We start from the raw sequence: 23,206 nt of genomic DNA, 5'->3' as shown, positions 1-23,206 counted from the left end.
GCAAAAGGTCACAAGCGAAAGCTGTATGACAGTTATGTGGATAAAATCAAATATCTCCCTGTAGCACATTGCAAACATTAATGTTTATTATGTATGTCTACTGAGACTGCAATCCTATACACACTCACCCAAGTGTAGCTCCCATTTAACTCAATAGGACTCACTACTGAGTAGACATACATAGGCTAAAATACAAATTTTAGCACACATAGAGAGAAATCAAAAATTGCATTTATATTTATTAGTGCCTAATTCCCCACCACCACCACCACCACTGTGTTTCAATAAAATGATTTCTTAATTCACAAGATTGTTAAAATATGACAGTGCAATCTCAACTGTAGACTGGCTTTCCTATAGCCAACCTGTTAAATTATCCCCAAAGGTACAGTATGTAACACTATTCTGAAGCTCTGGCCTGAAAATTCAGATCGGAAAAGCTTTCTCAAATTTTCAGTTTTGTGCTCATTTTGTTTCCGTCAGTTTATTTTACAGCTATTCTGTGTTCTGGGCTCTTAAGAAAAAAAATTAGAAGGCTATTACTCAGTCACAAACTCCAAATCTTATACACCATAAGTTAGTTTTTACACTGTACCACCAAGTCTTAAGGAATCCAGTGCTAGCATCATTACTTTACAGTATAGCAGAGAAACGAAACTATCAACTCCCATCATTTCTGCAGTTTTAGGCATTTAAAATAGTTAATGAACTCACTTTTATGCAGTCTGAGTTGACAAAACAACCCTACCTGCTTTCATTACTCTTGAAACACAGAAAGAGTGCATACGCTCAATTGTAGTAGATTCATTTTCTTTTTCTAAAGTACTTTAAATACAATCTAAGCATGTTTTGGAAAAGCTGCATTCTCTGACATTCGCTGGTGACTAGGACAATAAGTTCATTTTGAATGTTTTTCAACTTCTCTCAGCTGGACTGCTTCCTTGGGAGTTTCTCTCCCCCCGCCGCATCTCTCCAACCCCAACAGTCAAGCTTACCTCTGATATAAAAAGCCAGGTAATTCCCATGTACGTGCAGGAAGTCTAACAGGCTTTCTCCACAACAGTAAGCCAATAGACTAATCCACAGCAAATGCATATGGAACAATTTCCCTTCCTTTCATTCACGTGGAGCCCGAGGCACTATCGGCTTACAGTCCTATGCCTGCCTAAGCTGTCGCTTTGTTGAGGGTGGAAGGTCAGAGTGGACAGATTAGAGAAGTGGTGACACGGGGTTAGCCAAGAGGAGCACTGCTTTACGGATCGAGCTGCTGGAGCCGAATGAGAAAGAGGGGGGGCGGGGGAGAGATCACAAAATGCTGACACTCTCGTCTGTTAGGACAAGGATGCAGAGCCCCTGGTGAAGTAACAACGTGGTGAGTCCCTCCCACACAACTAGCAGTTCCACATTTCATACTGAGCTAGAAGAAGAAGAAGAAGAAGAAGAAGAAGAAGAAGAAGAAGAAGAAGAAGAAGAGGAAGATTATAAACAGCCCGGTGTCAGGAACGTTAAGCATTCCACAACTACATAAAAATATTCTCCAAATAGTTCCACAAACACTTCTTGGACTCAGCAGACATAAATCTAGGGCAAGCTCACCAGGTACATCGAAAGAACTCCAAATGTACATCATTGTAAGTTATGAGATGAATTTGAATCATTCTTCCCATTTGCAGCAACAATCTGTTGACAAGTGGTGAGGCAGGAGATTGAGGTGGGGAAAAGAAGCCTGTATGGCTTAAAAAGGAAGCATTGAGTCCAATTATTATGTTGTTGTTTCTCATATATATATAGGCTGAGGAACAAGAAACAATGTGTCAACTGTTTTAATCCGTATATACATGCTTATGCGTGTATGTAAGCCCACACCACACAGAAATACTGCAGTTCTATAGCTAGGGAAGTTGCAGTCTGGTGCTACTGCTTTGACTAAAAAATCGTTGTTAGGATTCCCCCGCACACTATCCAGCTTAATGTCAAAACCATATTATTTTGTCTTTTTCATGATTTCTCTCTTTAACATGCATTATTTTATTAACACCACACACAAACACGCACATACATTTTTGCAAAACTGCATGAATATAGGATCCATCTTATTTTATACGTACGGGCAAGACTCCCAACCATATAGCAAAGTACATAGAAAAGTAATTAAAATACATCATGGGACGAACAAAAAAGCCATAAACCTTAAAATATTTTTAAAGATCTGTGCCAAGAGTGAAGGCGATCCAGAATTCCTTACCACCTGCCTTGGAACTTGGAAAAGATGCTTTGAGTTGCAAAGGGTGTTATCTCAAGGTACGTACACTACAAGTGTTAGAAAAATTGCAGTGCTTCGTAAACCCTCAGACTGCATTTAAAAATAAAAAAGTGCACTAGGCAAAACTAGCTATATGGCAAGTTAAAATTATTCCAGAAGCCCTGTCAAAATAGTGTCCACATTAAATAAACCTTCCAGGCTAATGACAGAGTTACATGTAAACAAATGCATCTTTTTAAAAAATGTCGATGTTTCATTATTCAAATATTAACATTCTTCAAAATCACAGCCTTCAGCATTTTCCCCCTTTTGGAAACCCAAATACTTTTGTAGAGATAAAATAAAATCAGACTGTTTACTAAAAAGAGGAACTTCAGTTTGGCGGGCTTCTGTTCGCTCTAAGATTGCCAAAGGCACAGATAGTTGAGGGAAGAGTGATTTGAGTTCCAGTGGGCAGATGCAGCACTGCAGACGGCCATTCTTCACTCCCTCTCTCACACATTTTCCCCCTCTCTCTCCTTCTCTCTCCCTCCCGCTCACTAACACAGAAGAATCTTGACAGAATAGCAGGAAACACGCACTGAGTGGTCAGGGAAGGAGATGATGTCAGCAACCACGAACAATAAAAGGTGTAAAGGTGCTTCCTTCCTTAAACTGTTCCAGAAGTGCAAAATGGGAACCAAAACTCTTTACTTCCTCCTGCGAACAGAACTTTCTGAATCTGCTCGGCTGCATAACACCCCAGACAGAGGTCCCTTTGAACAAGTCACCCAAGGGGCAACAAGCAGCAGCAAAACGGAGGACTCTCAATACATCCAATTTATAAACAAAGTGGTAGCCAGAGGGAAAACTTATTTAATGGTGATGGAAGCTTTGTTAGAAAATGCAAAAAGTGTCCCAAAAATAGCAGCCCCCCCCCAATTTTGCCTGGGCTGGGCTGTACATATTCTTACATTCAAATGTAACGGTTCTTACATTTGAAACAAAAACAAAAGAACCCTCAAGCTTGTGTCATGGGCAGAGATTGACGGCACAGTCCTATAGATAGGTCTACTCAGAAGTAATTCCCACTAGGACTTACTCCCAAGTAAGTGTGAATAGGACTGCAATCCTATGCCCAGGCCCCCTTGACTTCAAGTAAACTTGCCTCTGAGTAAACATCTATCAGATTGCCCTGTAAATAAAAATAAAAATCTGTTCTGTTTTCAAAGATGAACAAGGGGCTTTGCTTCTATTCCTTCAAAAAGCACAGCCTGTACATTTGACACTAAGAGAGAAAGCCCAACTGATGCCAGAAAGAGAGCAGCAATATGACAATGGGCACAGAAAAGTCTAGTTAATATATACAAAGAAAGCTTCAACTGTTCTGCCTTATAGGACCATGAACGACCGCAGGTCATGGCGCAGCCCAACATTGAAGAACTGCCGATGCGGAACACAGTGTTTGTATATGAGTGCTGGGTATCCTAAATTCATGCTAATCTATGGTTTGATGCGGGCCATAACACATATTGTTACACATATATTCTGTCCATCCTATTCCTGTTGATTCTGAAATAAACCCCACAGTTTCCAATGCAACCTACTCCCTAGTAATAACAATGTATAAGATCATAGATTTCACCTCAAAATAACACTGTGAGATAAATCAGGCTGAACGAGACAGAGATTTGCTCAAAGCCACCAAGAGTTTTACACACAGCTAAGTAGGAATCTGAACCTGGAATACTTACATCCAGTCCAGCCAGCACCACCAACGAGAAATTATTATGGGACATGATCTGTATGCTGCTGTTAAATATATAGAGGCTGGCATGGGTCAGTAAAGACGTTGCCAAATCCATTTCCCCTGGCACCAATCACACAAGGATATAACCAGAATCTGGCCCTTTTAAAACAACTTTTTCATTATACAGTTATACACTAGATGTCATTACTGCTGCACTAGATCTGTAACACATGAACAGCGTGCTCCACTATATGCAGTAATCTAATTTGGGCAGAAAGCCATTATTTTTAAAAGAAATAAATAAAGTGAATCTGAGTCATCCGAAGATTTCAAACATCTGTCTCAAACATTCCAGTTCAGAAATTTAACATAACCTACATTTATGTGTTTTGATCTTATGACTGGTCTGCCACATTAAAAGATGTGCAAGGGATTTCATTCTAATCTGCTAAATTCATCTCAGGAGAGCATGCATTTTACAACAGGAAGTTTAGCACAAACACTGAAGTCATACAGAAGCTGTAACCTTGCCTACAAGCATAAACACGGTTTGCCCCAGATGATTTGCTGCTTGAGGCAAAAAAATCAAGATGCCTCCCTTCTCCCATTCCAAGTACAAAAACTGATCAAAGTGGCAATAACTGAATTCTACTTCAAAGCTGATGAGGGGACCCTGTCTTCCAGTGCAACTGAAAGCAGCAGGCTATCTTAGAGAGTGCAGGACAAACCATGTGTCACAGACACACAATATTGTTCTCCAACTGCTTCTGTTCACCATCCCACAATTTGAGCCAGCTGAGGCACCCACCTCCCTTGGCTAATGGTAGGGCCAGCCCTGAGTATAAACTACAAATTTGGGTTAGACTTTGGTGGGCAAGTACTTATTTGATTTTATCTACAGCATCCAATAACTCTAAATATTAAATGACGAAGATGATGATTTCAACTTGTTATAAAGCTTTTGCGTGTGTTTGCTTTTATAGATTCTTCTATGGATTACAGATGAGGTTTATTATATAGTAAAAATGTATTCCTTCTGGCAAAGGACTATTTCATCTTTCCATATCACATTGCCAAAAGACATAAATTTTATTCATTTATAGAAATTATTTTATAAACAAAATAGTGTGTCTGATCATCAATAAGGACAAACACTGATGTAGGCTGCTAGCAAAAGAGACACGGAACTGATTATGTCCTGAATAATCAAAGCCTGAAATTACTCTAGACTTTCACAGCAGGCTCATCTTCCAGGGTTGTTCCTTTCATGGAGAAGCAATTGTAACAGAAAGGCTCCAAAATAAGAAGGAAAATTCTTATTCTAAACCTCCACTGCCTTACGGGACATCTTTGGGAGAAGAAAAGGCTAAGGAGCAAACTCTACACAAATCTGGAGTGGAGTGCTGAAGACGGTTGGATGGCTCCTTGTACATCTCCTTCCAACAACTCCTGCAGTCAAGCTGGCACCAAACATATTGCTCAGCTTTCCTTTGGTCCACTTTAGTGAGGCCAAGGGGGGTCTTGCCATATGTGCAGCCTAGGACCTCCATACACATTGCCTAGACTTGTGCTCCGCAGAGGTCACTTCAATGCTGCAAATGCAGGCGTTTGATTTCACCCACAGAGGCAGACTCTATTGTCTCTCGAGACAGATATGAACAACCATGCAGAGACACTTATAGGAGTGTACATACAAACAGGAGATACTTTGACATTGTCCATAACTGCAGATGGATGGATGTATAGTTTGGCAGGGTTTCTCCTTGAAGGTCAGTATCAATTTGACACAAAAATACAAATACACTTCATTTACATAGGTGAAATATTGCTGTCATGTTGATTTTTATTTTTTTTAGCTTTTAGTAACCAAATACCCGTTCACTTAACAATCTCTGTTTCAGTGGGGGAAAGACTTTCTTTTTCCACTTCAGGATTATTGTCAATATTTTTCATTTTATTATTGTCATAATGAGTAAGCCGGAAAAAAAATAAACAAAATCAATTGGAAGGTACATTAGCTAATCTTTCTCGTGGCCTTCAATGTGCATTATGTTTTCTCAGAAATGGCTCTTTGTAACCTGTTAGTATACAGAGTGACAAAAGAATATTAAAAGCTGCAACCTGTGAGGGGGAAAAAATCACCATTCACTAACACATATGGGAGCCACACCCAGTTGCATTGGAACGCTTTCCAGTGTGAGAACGTTCGAGATCCAGCAAAATTCTGCATCTATTTCCACCCTATTCCTCTCTGCCCCATGGAGCTACACAGAGAATGAAATAGTAGAGGGTAGCAACTACAGCTGCAATCCTAAGCCTACTTGGTGCGAGTATATTCTACTAAAATAAGAATTGATGCAAGAGCAGGTCAAAGATCTATATAGTCCAGATCCTGTTCCCTACAGAAAGCCCCAAGGAGGGACACAAGGGCAATGGACCCAGGTGTTTTTTTCTCCCAGAACTCACTGGAACTCAGTTCTGGCACCTCTCAGATGGGCGCTATTGCCATTATGAAAGAACAAGGGAGGCGTTCATGGTGAATTCTGGCACTGAGTTCTAGAAAAATAGCACTGAATGTCCCTCACTCCTTCTTGTTCTCCAGCAGCTCGTATTCACAGGCATCCTGCTGCTCTTCCTGGAAGCAGCCTCTGGCCACTATGACTAGTAGCCACAGAGAGCTTTGTCTTCCATGTGCTTGTCTAATCCCCCAATTGAGGCTTAAAAGGTAAAGGGACCCCTGACCATTAGGTCCAGTCTTGACCTACTCTGGGTTGTGGTGCTCATCTCGCTTTTTTGGTCGAGGGAGCCGGCGTACAGCTTCTGGGTCATGTGGCCAGCATGACTAAGCCGCTTCTGGCAAACCAGAGCAGCGCACGGAAACGCCATTTACCTTCCCGCCGGAGCGGTTCCTATTTATCTACTTGCACTTTTGACGTGCTTTCGAACTGCTAGGTTGGCAGGAGCAGGGACCGAGCAACGAGAGCTCACCCCGACGCGGGGATTCAAACCACTGACCTTCTGATTGGCAAGTCCTAGGCTCTGTGGTTTAACCCACAGCGCCACCCGCGTCCCACAATTGAGGCTTACTTCTGGATAAATTTGCATAGGAACTGCACACTTCACAGACAAAGCAGAGCAAAATGGGTATCCTCTACATTTTTAGAGTGTGGATCATGTTGGACATTCCCCACTGAACTTGGACTGCTGTTTACACCTGTGCTAATTCTTTTTGATGTAGCATTCACACAAACAATGTACGTGTGAGCTCACACTACCCCCCAGGTCTGACAGCTTCTACATTTAGAAGAGATGGAGTCCACCAAAGTTTCTGCAATTGAGAACAGCGAGTTTCCACAGCCCCAAGGTTAGAGGGACCATTGAAGGAATATAACAGGAAGACTTTCTATTGGCACAAATAGACTAGTCATTATTAAGCACATCACACAGATACATATTTATAGAATGAACATTAGTATAAAAAGGTATAATATTTCATTCTGCTGTGGCCAGAAAACATAGAAGATGCCATTATGACAAAACATTGAATACTTCAATTTTTGCAATGCAATTCTATGCAGGGAAAAAAATCATATTTAGTAAAATGGGTTAATCTCAGGTAAGGTTGCAGTCAGCCCCATTTTACTTTGTGGTAAATGTGTGCTATAAGTGATTAATTTCCAGAAAATCTCCAATAACTTTAATAGTATGTAAAAGTTAACATACATGCAAAACAATGGATTTAAGCAAGCAAACAAAATAAATACAGAAATAAACGGCCTTGGAAGCTACACTTGAAATGTAGCATATTAATAAATATTGATAAATAACATATACCAAACTGAAATAAAGGTATTTGATAATTCTGTCATATATGGCCCACATATGGCTTATAGTAGATTCATCAATTGTCTGTATCTTTCCTCTTCCTTACAGTAGGCTAATCAACCTAATTAAAGCTTTGTTCATTTGAAACCTTGAATGACAATTTGCTTAACTCCATCCCACTGTGGTATTTTTATAAAGAGAATTAAATCTGATCTTCTGACAGCAATTATTAAATGATCCCAACTGGCCCCAATTAAGATTCATGGCTCACAGGGTCTTGAAATCCAATAAAGTGACGAATCCTCTCACTTGTACATCTCTCTTTACTTTGGTCTATTTTCTTAATGCCAATTAAGCTCCTCTGATCAAGTGCAATTGAAGGCTATTGTGAGTCCTAATTCATGATACAACATATCAATTTGTAGCTCAGACATACCCAAGTAATGGACGAGGTCTTCTGCAAACATTCCCTCTCTTCTAATGAACCTATTATAATAAAGTGACTGTGTGTGTGTGTGTGTGTGTGTGTGTGTGTATGAGAAAGTGAGGCTGACTAATTTGTGCTTTACATGATCTAAACAATTATGCTTTCAAAATGATGGAAATGGATAAATACCTGAGAAGAGCCAACATACCAAATTGTGTTTGAGTTTATTGGCGCCCCTTATTTTTGATACTTTCTTTCTCTTGATATCATTTCCTATTTTTAATTTAGTTTTGTGAATATAAGTCCTGAACTGTATTTTTTTTTAAAGAAAGGAGAAAAGAAAGATCTATATTCTAGTGGAAGGCTATTGTGTTGTAATAGCTTGTTCCAGTTATTTCAAGGAGACTAAAGCATAATTTACGTAATCTGGATCTAACCCATTATTTATATTTCATAAACTATTCTAAATGATATCTTACACTTCCCACAACCAGAAGCGGCTTGCCAGGTGGAGCTAGCTTCTCAGCCAGGTGTTGCTCTTGCCGAACGGAAGGGAGAGGGGATGGGGGGAGACGGCAGGGCAGTCAGTGCAGTGCAAGCACACCAGCAGGAGTGCTAAATTGGCTCTGCTAGGGTGTCTGGACTGTGCCTACCTACCCACCCGCTCCCAGTAAACAACAGCACCCCACCTGCTAGGAAACTAGTGTGACAGCTCCATCCTGCCTGGTGAACCACTTCTGGCCATGCAAAAGGAAAGTGGAGGGGTGAGTCCTGTTGTGCAAGCAGAAATGCTTGCAGTGATGGAACATGTTAATTGGATACCACCCCACATTTGGAATCTGTAACCATTGGAATTGTCAGCTTCTGAACTGCTTCTTGCTTCTATGTCTTTAGCAACGATTTGTAGGAATTAGCAGGCAATCATATTTATCGCCATACCCTTCCTGCTCATTTCTGGAGATCAAATGTCTGTTCACACCAGGGCACGTAGCTATTATTATTATTATTATTATTATTATTATTATTATATAGCATAGCAGCTATTCATGATTAGCAACCCTCTGTTGGTTTTGGGGCAAAACTAGCTGAAGACTGGAACAGATGATTTACTCTTTGTGGGGTACAGGAATTAAAGACACATGGAAAGTGCACTTGGAAAGGATGATGAGAACACATCTTTAATTTTCTGCTCTAATTTTTTCACACATGTTCATGTACAAAGCTTTGGAGGGACATTGCTGTGCCTCACTTGAAATGCAGGTAGCCTCAGGATTTGGAGCTCCTTGATTGGGAAGTCTCCAGGGAAATGAATGAATGAAAACCATTCTCCGGAGACTTAAAAGTAGTTTCTAGACACATCTGGCTCATCTTAATCTAAACTGCTAACACCTGCCTGGGAATCTACCCTCCATCTTCTGCTTTGAAGAACAAACAGCAGAGATTTATCTCTAGTCATTTTCTGGAGGCCAAGCGCAGCCACATGACCTTGTGCTACAATTATTGCGATATAAATTATGCCCTTCTTTGTTCATTTAAACTGCTAATGTTAAAGGAGGCTATCACTGTTCTTCCTTGGGTTATGGCATGCCATAAGACTGGATCCCCAGAATAAAAATGATAATTTTTTGATATTATCTTATTTTAATTAGCATAGAACATGTTTAAGGCCACTAACATCTCATCTTCACCCCATGTAGACACATGCTGTCATGATGGAAATCTACCACCCCATTGTTCAGAGGAAAAGAAGATTACAACCGTGTGGGGTTTTTTTTTTACACAGTGGTACATACAGACATCAGATCCTGTGCTTCCTAGTCCTAGTGTATATGTGTATGTTTGGTGGTGGGATGAGGATTTTTCAAGGTACACATAACTTTTCATCAGACAGATATGGAACAGGGGGATTAGTTCAGCTTCATGTTGCTAACCCAAATATTAAGGAATACTTCAGAGAGTGATTTATTTCCAACATTTTGTTCTTCTGCAGAAGCAGACCATGAAAGATACTACCCCTACATATGTTGTATTGCTCTTAAAAACATGACTTCTTACATTTCCATATACATATCTTCAGTATGACAGTCACTACAGACAGTGCAGCTGTCAACGATAACACATAAAGTACATTGCCATATTTTTAATCAATGGCTCATTAAAGATAGGAGAATTATTCAAACAGTCTCATCAAGATGCGACATTAAAAATGGCAGCTGAAAGAATATCTGCTATATTTCTTTACAACGATTAATACTGCTGGGTAGGTGGGGAAAGTGTTTTCTATTTGATGTCCCCTGTGTTGCAGGAATAATATAGTCAAACACAATGGCTTTCAGAACTGAAGGAGATAACAAAGGACCAGATAGTGCAAAACAGACTTTCATCTAGTGATAGAAAAAGTACAAGGTTGCAAAGAAAAACGTCTCTCTTTTCTTTCTTTTTTCACTGTGAAGATCCACTCCACTCAAGTGTCTTTTGAGACTAGCATGTTTTCACAATGAAATAAAAAAAAGAGATACATTTTCCTTTGCAAACGTATGCTTTTTCTACCACTGAGTTTTATTCCGAGTTTAAACCAATGGTGCATCTAGCTAAGGATTGTTAACCAATCTTCAAGGTCATAGGCAATAAAATATAGCAAAACCATTCTTACTTAGCTACTGCTTAAGTAGAAATAATGGATTTCCAACTAGGAGTCTTATACACAACCCACAATTATTGTATGCTTGTATTTTTATTTTATTTAAAAAGAAGAAGATTCATATATTGCCTTGCCACCCAAAGTGGCTCAAAATCAATTTTAAAAAAATAGTTCAGCATCACATGATCAAAAGAACTTCTGCAACAATTAAAAACTAATAGAGTATTTAAAATAATTATTTGCTTAGCCAAGTTATCAACTGCCTAAAGATCTTAAAAGAGAGGCAAAAACATAAGGTGAGAGTCAGATGGATTTCCTGAGGCAGAGAGCTCCACAAACTGGCACAATTGTAGAGCAGGTCTCTCATATACTAGAACGGGGAACCATCCAATGAATGTTGGAAGACTCAAGACAGACAAAAGACAGTACTTCTTCACATAGCACATACGTAAAGTATGGAATTCTCTCTCATGTTTACAATATGTAAACATCATGGCCAGCAATTTGGACGGCTTTAAAAGAAGTCAAGTTCATGAAGGATAAGGCTGCTGGCTACCAGCTATGAGGGTGGTGATGTTCTACCTCCACTATCTGAGGAATGAGTTTTTGAATGCCAGTTCCTGGTAACTGCAGGTGGGGATAGTACTGTTGTCCTGTTCATGGGTTTCCCACAGGCCCGGCTGGCCTCTGTGAGGACAAGATGCAAGATGCCAAATGCACCTCAGATAAAGGAGGGGTGAGATGAAGGAGACATGCTTTCCACGGAAACTAACTGAATTCTGAAATGTTAGTCAATTCCTTATTTTGAAAACACATGCCTCAGACACAACCAAAAGAAAGCCAGTGTCTGTCAAGTGGTCGTGTAAGAGAGGAGTTTGCTTGTCCTCTCCAGAGGAAGCAAAAGAAGGGAGAACAGTCAAGAGAATCCAAAGGTGATTTATATTTCATGAAGTCAACTTTACAGTATCACAGAATTCATCTGAAGATTTTAGTATCAAATTTACTCTGCTGGAATTTTAGATTTTTCTTTATGAAGAAAGGGAGATATGGAGTCATCATAAAGTTCAGGTTCTCCACAGTATTATTTATTAATTGGATAGATTTGTACCCTGCCTCCCCCTCTGAACTGGAGCACAGGGTGGCTTCACCTGGGAAATCATTAAAACAACCAATTAAATTAGTTCCTAGTTGCAAGGAGAATCTAATAGAGTAGGGACTTCCAAGTTGCACTCTAGATTCTGCTTAAGTTCTTGATGGTGTGTGCCTCTTATTTAACAGTACATCAATAGACTAAAAGGGAGTCTAACAGTGCAGTATGAAGCATATTTTCTCACAAGTAAATACCATTGAGTTCAATATTGGGGGGGGGGGGAGTGTCCAGTTGTGAGATATTCCTCCAAGGCATGCAGAAAAATCGGGCAACTTCTGAAGCCCCAGGCAGTAGTCAGTGAACTGCCTCTGACTTCATGGGTCATAGTTGTCAGGCCTGATCCAAATGCATTATTTTTGTATACTTTTTCTGACTGTGTTCTAGTAATAGGAAAAGATGGTAATTTTAGGGCACGCTTCTGCTATGAAGGACAAACCCTGTAACAGATTGAGTACACAGAGCAGAAAATATCCAGGGGGAGGGGGAGGAATCTCTAGGGAAATCAGACCAACACAAATCTCACCATTACTCAGCACTGCAGTAACATGCAGATGTTTGTAGTGGTTCGAGATGCAAGCAGAGACTGGAAACTTTACATCCTTGACTCCAGCATGATTGCAACTGAGCCTCATCAAAGAAAGAGCCCATAATTTGTCAAAGAAAACAACCAATTAACATATGCCAGGGAGGGGGACGCTCCAGAACTGCTAATATATGATTGAAGAGCCAAGACAAATCCAATATTCTGTATTTTAAGAAATAAACATTAGTCTTTTAGTATTTCAACTGATAATGGATACTAGGGCTTAAAAACAGAAGAGAAATTGTAGTATTTCTTTTTGGAGTTACCACTGGTAGTTAGAATAGTAGCAAGACTTGCTAACACCATAGCTGCTATTTTGTATTAAGGGCATCTGAAAATACAGACCATCCCTTGAGTTAGGGGAGCCTTCAGTGATATATTTTGGCTTGCCAGGTGGAAACACAGTCAGTTCTCATTTTTACACAAATACAAACACATGTGCTTCAGGACTGCAATCCAAAATCCAGCTAAACTGTGCACCCTAAACCTCAAGAATCCAGATTCCTGTACTACTGTGACCATTACCAACCTGGTGTCCTCCAGATGTTTCCAATTGCAACTCTCATCAAGCCCAACCAGTATGGTAAACAGTCAGGGATTAAGGGTACTGTAGTCCAAAAGATCTGGAGAGCACCAGATTAGGGAAGAATGGGCTAATGTTTTGTTTTTGCTTTAAAATAGTGAATTTTGCCACCTGAATTCAAATTTGACTGAAAACTTACTGGGTTTAAGACTAAGAAAGTATACTTATGACAGATGTGGGCTGGGAATCTGATTATAGTTAAATATATGGCATGATTCACAATCCTCCAAACTGTGTTGACATGACCCATCAAGCAATGATGGTGCTTGTGAATGAGTAGGGCAGTCACAGTAGCTCCTAGCTAGGAACAAAGTGCCATGAGTTTACAGTTCCGACCATGAACTGTTGCAAGTGGTCATTTACAGCTCTGTTGAGAACTGTTGCAAGGCCTAAGGGCCATGAGGCAATCCTGGCATTCCTTAGGCCTAATAGTGATGGGAGATGATGATGATGATGATGATGATGATGATGATGATGCAAAAGTTTAGTGAATAAAGAAACACTATTTACAAAATACCAATTAAATTCATTGGACTCCAAGAGGCATCTTCCAAAGAATTAAACTTTGGATAGATTTTGCCTAAGTCAGGTGGGTGGACTGAAGGGAATGTTACAAACCAGTAGCATGCACAACAAATCCACAGATCCAAAGAATGACGAGCAGAACAAAAATAGCCACTAGCAAAAGAGTTCACACAAGCGAGGGGGGGGGGAAAGATTCAAACTAGCCCAATAGTTGCCATGAATTTGATTCTGAATTGATTTTAAAATGAATTGATTTTTGAATGTTGTGTTACTTTTGTTGTTAGCTGCTCTGAGCCCAGCTTTGGCTGGGGAGGGCGGGATATAAATAAGATATTATTATTATTATTATTATTATTATTATTATTATTATTATTATTAAGTTTCCCTTTCCTCATTAACTCCCAAGTGTGAGGTGTAACAGACCTTGCATGAGCAGACAACACCTCAATATAGATGCAACCCATTCATCTACCTGCATTATATGCATTAATAATGGCTCTAAGTTCATTGTATATACAAACTGTTGTAAGGATAGGGCTCTTTCACCCCAAATATTGTGGAACATTAACATTATGCCCTTTGCATCTTTTTAAAATGTGCCATTCCGTTTTGCCATTCTGCCTGTGCATCTGTGTGGCTCTGAACGCATGTCTTCTCCTTTTTTCATTCTCTCCATTTTTGGAAGAAATCCAAAGGTTTTAAAACTTCTAAGTATGAATATTTATCAGTAAAAACCCAAACTCCTCTTGTTGAAGCCGAACGGCAGAATCTAATTTTATTTACCAATTGCAAAAGTTTTTATTGCTAAAACTTGCAGATGTCATCTGTGTCCACCAAGGGAACTAACTCCATGTGTGCCACAAGGAGGAGGGCAAGGTCCAATTTTAATCAAACAAGTCAATAAGTAAATACATAAAAGAGCACCCATTATGGAAGAGGTGTTTTCTTCTGCTCAAGTACTTGAACTGTATATCACTTCTATTTATATCGGATGTGCATGTATGAAATTCATTCCCTTGAAGATCATATCATACTGTTTATCCCTTCCTATTTCATCAGTCACATATCAGTTCCAGTTCAGCCACACCCTTGTTCCTGCAAATACTTCTGCCCACGCTGTGCTATGAACACTTCTACCAAAGTCAGTAACCTTCTCGGTAATAAAAAGATGTGGAAATGGGAGAAAGTGAGTTGGGGTGCCCTTGTGATTAAGACTGAAATCCTATGCACACTTACATGGGAGTAAGCTTCATTGAACAAAGCCAGATTGCACAGTTAGTCACAGATATCATGGGGTTTGCAGGAAACAGCAAGGATTCTTAGAATCATAGAATTGTAGAGCTGGAAGGGACAACAAGGGTCATCTAGTCCAACCCCCAACATAGGGCTTAAACCCACCACCATGAGATGAAGAGCCTTGTGCTCTACTCACTGAGCTATCTGATATGAAGGCTGCAGTGTGCACACCACTGGAGGAATGATTTGCAGAATGAAATGAAGTATACTCACACAATCAACAAATGATGAAGAGAAAGAGAAAAGTGTTGTGAGGGGGGGTTTATTTGGCATAGCACACAACAGAACATAGATATGCAGAATTCAAGAGAAGAACGTAGGAGGGAAGATTAGTTTGGCCAAGTCCAGTCTATAGATTTGTCCATTTAAAGACCTGTCAGCCTTAATTAAAAGGCCTCACATACTACTTAAACTGTGTGACATATGGCCAAACCATGTTAACAAGAAAGAGACACGATCCAATCAGGTCCAGGGCAGAGCAGTTACTGGGGGTGGGAGGGATTCAATGACAGCTTACACTGTTATAATCCCATTGACTTTAGTGGAACTTACACTGGTGTAATTGGTTGTGCAAATGCCTCTTTAAAATGTTAATTATTCATGCCAGTAACTGTGGTGTGTTCATGTTTGCATAGCAGGCGATGCCATACTCTGGGTCTACGTTCAGTTCTTATTCTGTAATGACAAGATTCATAAGAAACAAAAGCCAGTTTCAGTTCATAACACATTCTTGCTTGGGGAGTAGCAGAAAAGCCTGTGTATGCTTATTAAACCATAGAAACATAGATCAATTAACACAAAGTGTAGAATGAAGAAATTATTTACCATAGACTACACTCTGTAGTACACTCTGACACTCACAGGAAGCAATCGTTCATATATTCCCATTTTGAATGATTTCGTGGAAAATAATTACTACTTTTTAGAAAATGATGTTCGTGATGGCACTTGCAGAATTGCTGGTGGAAGTTGCAAATGAGTTTGCATGGCTGGGTCTCCTCAGCTCATTTTCCACCACAATAAAACATAATCACTCTGCACTTTACCTTGTCGATGTTTTGCACAAACCAAGGCAAATTCAGACAACCTTTGAAACACCTGACATCATAGGATTACTCCATGCGCTCTAACTGACTAATTCAATGTGTAGTCAAATCACAGTTTATGCAAACACATTATATTCTGATAATGTGTGTACAGATGCATGAACGGTGATTTGTCTATGATCAAATCTATGACCGGTTTCATCTAACTGTGAATGGACAGAGAGGGGAGCAATTTTGAACAAGTTTTCCCTTTCTCCTAGAGCCCCCCACCCACAACACCTCCAGTGATATTCCGAGCGAATCCAGAGTCCCTTGGGGGAAGGGGGAATCAGCAAAAATTTTCTTTCCCCCTTCCATTCATGGAAGCCTCCACTAGATTAAAGAGCCGTCCGAAAATAACACCACTGGATATATCCTGTTGTGCTTACTACAGAAGAAGCTTTTCCTTCAAAGGTATTTGGTACAGTAAGTTTTACTTTCTGTTCTGAAATCACAAATTATGGTTGCATTCTTAAAGAGGCCAACGGCTACGTAGCAAGGAGGAAGACATACATCAAAGCAAGGCATAAACACATTAAGAGGAAGCGTAAGTTCGCTGGTTTCAACACAATTCACAGGACAAAAAGTACTAGACTTTTTGTTAATGTTACAAGGCAAGAGAATGAAGAAACACTAAGCTGCATTTTTACAGGCATTACAGCAAACAACCCTATCACACATTGTCAAGGTCCTCTTAACATTCTAAGAGACTGAGCTATGACTCAAGAGGTCCCTGGTCCAAAACCTGCCTCTGCCATTCTCTCAGACTCCGTATGGAGGTTAACAATACTTAATTAAATAACATTACAGTGTTGTTGGAAGGATTACTATTTACGTGAAGCACTTTGAAGTACCATACCAATGTCAAGTACTATTATTTAAGAATAATTGTGGCTGAATATTAAGTCTGTTATCTCAGTGACAGCTACATCTCAGAAACCTATATACTGAATTGTTATTCCTGGCAGGAACCTTATAAAGCCAACTGACTGAGCCACAAAGTAACAAAAATGCATAGATCTTTGATATGTCTGTTGAAGGTTGATATACATTTGTCTACCGGACTACTGAAAGTGGGGGGAAATTATCCAAGTATATGCATGTGACACAGAGAAAGAAATATGGCTGCATTATATCGCAGTGTTGTAGCTATTTCGAATGCAAAGGTATCTATCTTGACCTGCAAAGTCTGAAAGAAAAGCAGTATGATTTTCCAGACTAGTCTGTCCCTTGAATTTTAAACATTCTTGCCCACATTATAAGAAGTAATCATGGCCAAACTAGAAGACAGCTATGCAGACATTATTGGTAGCTCATGAAAGTCCCAACTTCCAGTGTGTCATATGAACACTTGCTCATTAATCTGATGCAAAGAGAAAAGGAGGTGTAGATGTGGCTTGGGGAAAAAAAATTCTGTTTTCCTTTTTTCTTCGTCCCATAAATCAGACACAGATGTGTGGTATAGCACTGTAAAACCCTAAATAAAACATTGTCATGTGAAAGAGGAGGAGAAAACATCCTTTCTATGGTGTCTAGCAAGACAAAAATAAAATGCAGTTCAGATAAAGAGGAGACCTGATCGCAAACATGTGCCTAGTGCTGTTTACAACCCTTTCAAGGGCAAATCCCCCTCCAAGGCTGAGATGCAACCAACTGTTGCCAATTGCTGACACCGACTTGAACTTTAATGCTCGCTGCCAATGCTAAGATTTTTTTTTCACTCATATGATCTTATAAGCTTCTAATTGAAGCAACTTCATCTTAAAACACTCCCCGATACTACACGGTAGCAGACCCAAACCACACTGTTGCTTTCAGAGCCCTGGAACTGCCAAGGTGTTTTAACACAGATGGATAAACACAATGTATTACTAGCATGCAATGTGTTCGCTGTTCATGCCACTGTGCAGTGCTTTTCACACTAAAACCCAATGCCTTCCCTCAACCCCGCAAGCAGAAATGGCATTAGTCACCCAGTGATATTCTCTGCCAGGTACAACCAAATGAAAATTTCCCGGGATTAAATAGGTAGTATTTATAAAGTTTAGCCTTGATATTCCAAGGAAAAGACTGAAATAAGTATTGAAAGTTTATCTTCAATTTTCACAGCTCAAGTAAGATTGCCAGACTCCATTTGGACAAAAGCCTATACACCCGTAATTATGCTTATTATTAATGTGTGTTATTGGCTGCAGCTCCATGGGATGGAACAGCTTCCGAACTGCAGCAGCAGAACTTGCCCCAAGCTTGGTGGATTTAAAGGGGTGAGTCACCTGTCCAAAATGGAATCTGGCAACAAAGGAGTGAATCCAACGAACATTTCTGCAGTTGGAATGCCATTCACTCCAAAAGATTGATCCAAACTAAAATTAAACAAAATTTGCTAGCATTACATAAATGTTTACTAGTAAACGTAATAGCAGTGTGCTCTGGAATAAAACCGCTTCTAAGGCTCCAAGTGATTGCTTTGAAGAACTAGCGGGAGCCGGCAAAAGACCTCATGCTAGCACAACAAGGGTTCTCCCCACTCTCCTCTCACTGCACGCCCCTGGAGTCTCCCCCAAATCTGCTCTGGAGGCTCAGGGGTATCCCCATGGGGGAAGGAGGGCAGAGATGGTTCTATCTGGCAAGTAGAAACACTTGCAGTGATGTTGCAGTAGTGCAACATTCACTTCCACCCTATGTATATTACGTTTGTTACAGTATTACAGAGCAAGTTCTAGCTCCCAGTACTAAATGAAGGAAACTGTATTGCACCTGCACAGATGCATACTCATAGAACGAAACATGTTATCAATATGTAATGTTGCAAACCTGTCATTTCAGTTTCCTTTTCCCCAAGGAATGGGGACCTTTGATTTTTAAATTGTTCATAAATGGTCCAGTTAGGGATGAGCAGTGTGGCATTCAAACTGGCTAATGATATCAGATTGTTCAGGATGGTTAAAACAAAAATAAAAATAAAAATGAATTGTGAGGAACTCCAAAACAATCGCTTGAAACTGAGTGGATGGGCAGCAAAGATGGCAAATAAATTCAGTGTAAACAAGTGTAAAATGATGCACATTGGGGCAAAAGTATCCTAATTTCACATACACACCAAGTCAAGAGAAGCTGGGGTTGCAGTGGATAGATTGATTAAGATGCTGACCCAGTGTGTAGCAGTTGTGAAAAAGGTGAATTCTAGCAATCATTCAGAAAGGGACTGAAAATAAAATGGCCAATATAATAATGCCATTCCACAAATCTATGGTGCTACCATACTTTGAATACGGGGTACAGTTCCGGTTAAATCACCTTAAAAATTCTATCGTAGAGGTGGGAAAGGTTCATATTTGAAATGCAGTAAGTTGCCCTGAATGTATGTACCACATTTCATTATGATATCTTTGTCTCTAAGGCACATATCATACTGCGTTATAGCTTGCATTTTATCCCCTCATCCTCTGAAAATGGGTGCAAGGATCCAGCTGGTATTCCAATCTGAAGCAAATAACAGTTGCCCTTAAGGTGTATACCAAATTTTATTCTGATATGTCAGTATTCAATGGTGTTATCGCATTACAGACTGGCAAACAGATTTAAACAGAACGATACACCGCTGAGTTAAACTGATGGCCTCACTTCACTCAGCCAATGATCTACAAGCAAAAGGAGAAAACACATCCTGACATTGTCCTCACCAATAAACCTAACATATGTTTTGAATATCTTCTTAAGCGTAACCCTTGAGTAAATATGTTGCTAAGGGCTGCAATTCATTCCCAGTCTCAGCTGCTGATTATGAACCACTCAGTCTGAGATTATGATAGCAGCAGATCCCCTTGATTGGATTATAGCATTAAGGCTCTGTTCTGACTTTTGCATTCATGCACGTGTACTGTGGTGTCTCCCTGGCCCAAAACTGTGTGCAGTCACATGAATGGGTTCACTGCCAAGCATTTGACCACAAAGGAGCACGATGCACATAAAATATACACTACTGCTACTACAGATAGAGGAGAGATTCAATTCAGTTTGTATCTAAACTTTCGGGAAAGACAGCTAGTCTTCAAAATTCATACATATCCAAATTTTGCAGTCTTCCAACCAATATTTACAAGAATGAAATGGAACACACAGATAAAGATATTAGTGAAAAAGAAATACAAAAATGCATTGCATTAGGGGAAATTGTTTGCAAAAATGTGTACATTAATCAAAACTGTATATAAAAATGTGTTTATTGGGAGAAATTGACTTCAAAATGTTGATGAATGTTCATGGGTGTGTTTTTTTAAAAGCATTAACTGCTGCAAAATGTGGCGAACTGTATTGAAGTGTTTTTGGGGGTGGGGTGGGGAGTGAGAAATGAGAGAACCAAAACTGCCAGACCCTTCCATCCCTAATTGCTATCTCCTTTGCACATGTAGGATCAAATAAAATTCTAACTGAAATAGAAGAAACCCCATGGTGCATCTGCAGCAGCACAACCAAATGCCTTTATCTGCCCCAGCTGCAACAAAACATGCCTCTCCCATATTGGTCTCTACAGCAGGCACTGCAATCTGTGACCCCCTAAAGCTACACTCCTCCATTGTCTCCCGAGAAAGATGGGTGTCAACAACATCTATACAATATATAAAATGCTCACTTTTGTAAACTTGTGACACTCTTTGATTAAGTTATATTAATCTAAAAATCTTTACAGCATCAGGGTCCCAGATTAATGATTATGAATTATTATCCTAAATAAATAATATTGCTTTGGAATTGTTGTCATGAGCAGTGCATACAAACTTGTGCTCTCCTTCCAAGCTGCATCCCTTCCCCATGTATTAAATTGATGATATGTAAACTCAAAATATTTATATGTCTCTATTCCCCACATCTGAGCTCCATGGAAGTTCAAGACACCATGCATGAGAAAAGAAACTACAAGGGAAGTAGAAAGCATGATTTTGTCAGTACAGTAGTACCTCAGATTACAAACACCTCGGGTTACAAACAGAAATCGCACGCCGGCGGTGCTGTGGCAGCAGGAGGCTCCATTAGGTAAAGTGGTACTTCAGGTTAAGAACAGTTTCAGGTTAAGAATGGACCTCTGGAACAAATTAAGCACGTAACCAGAGGTACCACTGTAGTCATTTCTTTACATTTGTACAAAAAAATGAAGAAAAAGATATGCACTAGACTGAAGGGAAAACCTTTTGTACAATAGGCATTAGAAACTGTTCAAGGAACTGTTCGTCCCTATGCAAAGATTACTCATGTGATGCCAACAAGGTCAGACTCAGCTTGGTCATGTACTGTAAAGTGCTAGACATCATAAGTCAAAAGCTGTCTTTATTCCCATCCCACCACTGAGTACTGCCATGTTCTTAAATATAACACTGTGAAGTTCAGATAGGTGAATAAAATTCCAGCATCTTAAAAGAAAGTCAGCTACTTTTCTTCTTATACACGCTTATTAATCAGTGCTGGGGATAAGATATAAAGACATTTTAGGATATTGTCAATATATAGGCAATGACCAGCTGACGTGTGACTGTGCATGTGTGGATCACAGTGACTGGGAAGTCACTGGAAAAGGGAGCAGAACAGGGGGCGGAGTGAAGGCACAACGGGGCATAACAGGACTGTAACCCCCGTGCAAATTGGTCATTGCCTGTATTCAAGATGAGACAGCACGGTGTCGTGCAGGGCTAATAGTCACCAGGTTGCCCTCTAGATGTCTGATCTGCAAGTTTCATCAGCTGCTATCAGTATAGATAACAATCAGGGATGATGAGAGATGCAGTCTGAAACCAACCACGTTGATTACCCCTGGTGCGGTGGTTGGAGTAGAAAAAGGGAGACCCAAATTCAAATTCCTACTCAGCCACGAGGCTCACCTTGGGCTGGTTACCATCTTAGCTTATCTGATTTTGTGGGGTCACTGTAAGGATAAAATGGGGGGTGTGGGGAGAGAATAATGTACATGGTCCTGAGCAACTGAGAAGAAAGGGGGGGAAATAAATGTTACAAATAAACCTAAGTATGCTTTCTAAAGCCAAGTGAGGATTCCCAGGTAAGATCCTCCCTCTATTGTGCGGGCAGGTAATCCCTCCCCCTACCTGGCCTGGTCTCCTTGGCAACGCTTCCCCCAGGTGGGATTGGACAACTGACTGGGGTAGGCGGGGACCTCCAGGTATCCCACCTGAGGGAAGGCAAAGCCAAGCCTATGCTGATGGAGCCGCTCCAGATCCAGGGGCTGTGCACGTCCACGCAAAGGTCGCCCGCCGTCTTATGCGGGGAGCGGTCATTGTTTCTGCCATTGATCCTGCTCTCTGCATTCAGAAGGCAAGGTGACAAGGATCCTTGCTGTGTAATCCTATACAGGTCTACCCACCCAGGATCAAAAGCAAGCCCTGTTGTGTTCTATGGGACTTATTCCCAGGGTAAGTATATATGAAAGGGTCACCTGTGTTGTGCCCATGTGCCCTCAAAGGCCATTCCTGGTGCCCACGGGGTCCCCCTCTCCCATTGAAATTATTCTTGAAAGAAGCATTCTATTGTCGCAAACAGCCTTGGTTGTGTGGTGTGTGCGGTGCCCACAATAGCTTTGGGCCCCCAAAGGTTGACAACTCTTGGGCATGGAAGCCTCAGTGACTCATTGTCTCCCTCCTCTCCCCAGAAAGAAAGACATTATGTCAGGAATGTGAATCCTGCTATGTCCACCCTGATTACTCAGCAAGGAGAGGGCTCCCTGCATCAGCACTCCCAAAAGATCCTCCTCTCCCATTAGGTTTACAGGAGGGACACTTCCAGCAAATCTGGGCCCAATTTGGGGCCACAAATTGCAACCTAGCTTGCCCCCTTCGCTGGGCCAGACAGCAGACAAAAATGAGTTATCACACCCCCTCCACCCACAATCTTTCTTTCTCATGAACGAACAGCAGCTCAGTTGAAAATCTTCAGTTAAAACAGGGCATGTTCTTGTCAGGCCAGTTCCTATACTCTTGCCAGTTGCTAATCCTGGGTTGTTTTTTTACAGTCAGAACCACTGAGCTGGGGACCTTGAGAGATCATTAACACTCATCCCCAAAGCCATAGCGAAACACTTTTGGGGGCAGAGCCT

At 40.5% G+C, this 23,206-nt stretch overlaps 1 protein-coding gene across 16 annotated transcripts in view; it reads right to left on the bottom strand.

Annotated features, from left to right (window-relative positions):
- The window catches only part of MEF2C (myocyte enhancer factor 2C), a 172,987-nt gene that overhangs the window by 99,279 nt on the left and 50,502 nt on the right, over positions 1-23,206 (bottom strand). For 2 of the 16 annotated variants that reach the window (XM_028749303.2, XM_028749306.2), the window contains exon 1: positions 996-1,270. The exons of the other annotated variants lie outside the window; for them this stretch is intronic. The gene's annotated coding sequence lies outside the window, so the exon portion shown is untranslated. Of the gene's footprint in view, positions 1-995; positions 1,271-23,206 lie in introns of those variants that run through there. 16 annotated transcript variants of the gene reach the window in all.

Source organism: Podarcis muralis, chromosome 11, assembly GCF_964188315.1.
Source record: "Podarcis muralis chromosome 11, rPodMur119.hap1.1, whole genome shotgun sequence".
NCBI classification, from domain to species: Eukaryota; Metazoa; Chordata; class Lepidosauria; order Squamata; family Lacertidae; genus Podarcis; species Podarcis muralis.
Note: the sequence above shows the minus strand (reverse complement) of the source record. Positions and strands in the feature narration are given on the sequence as shown.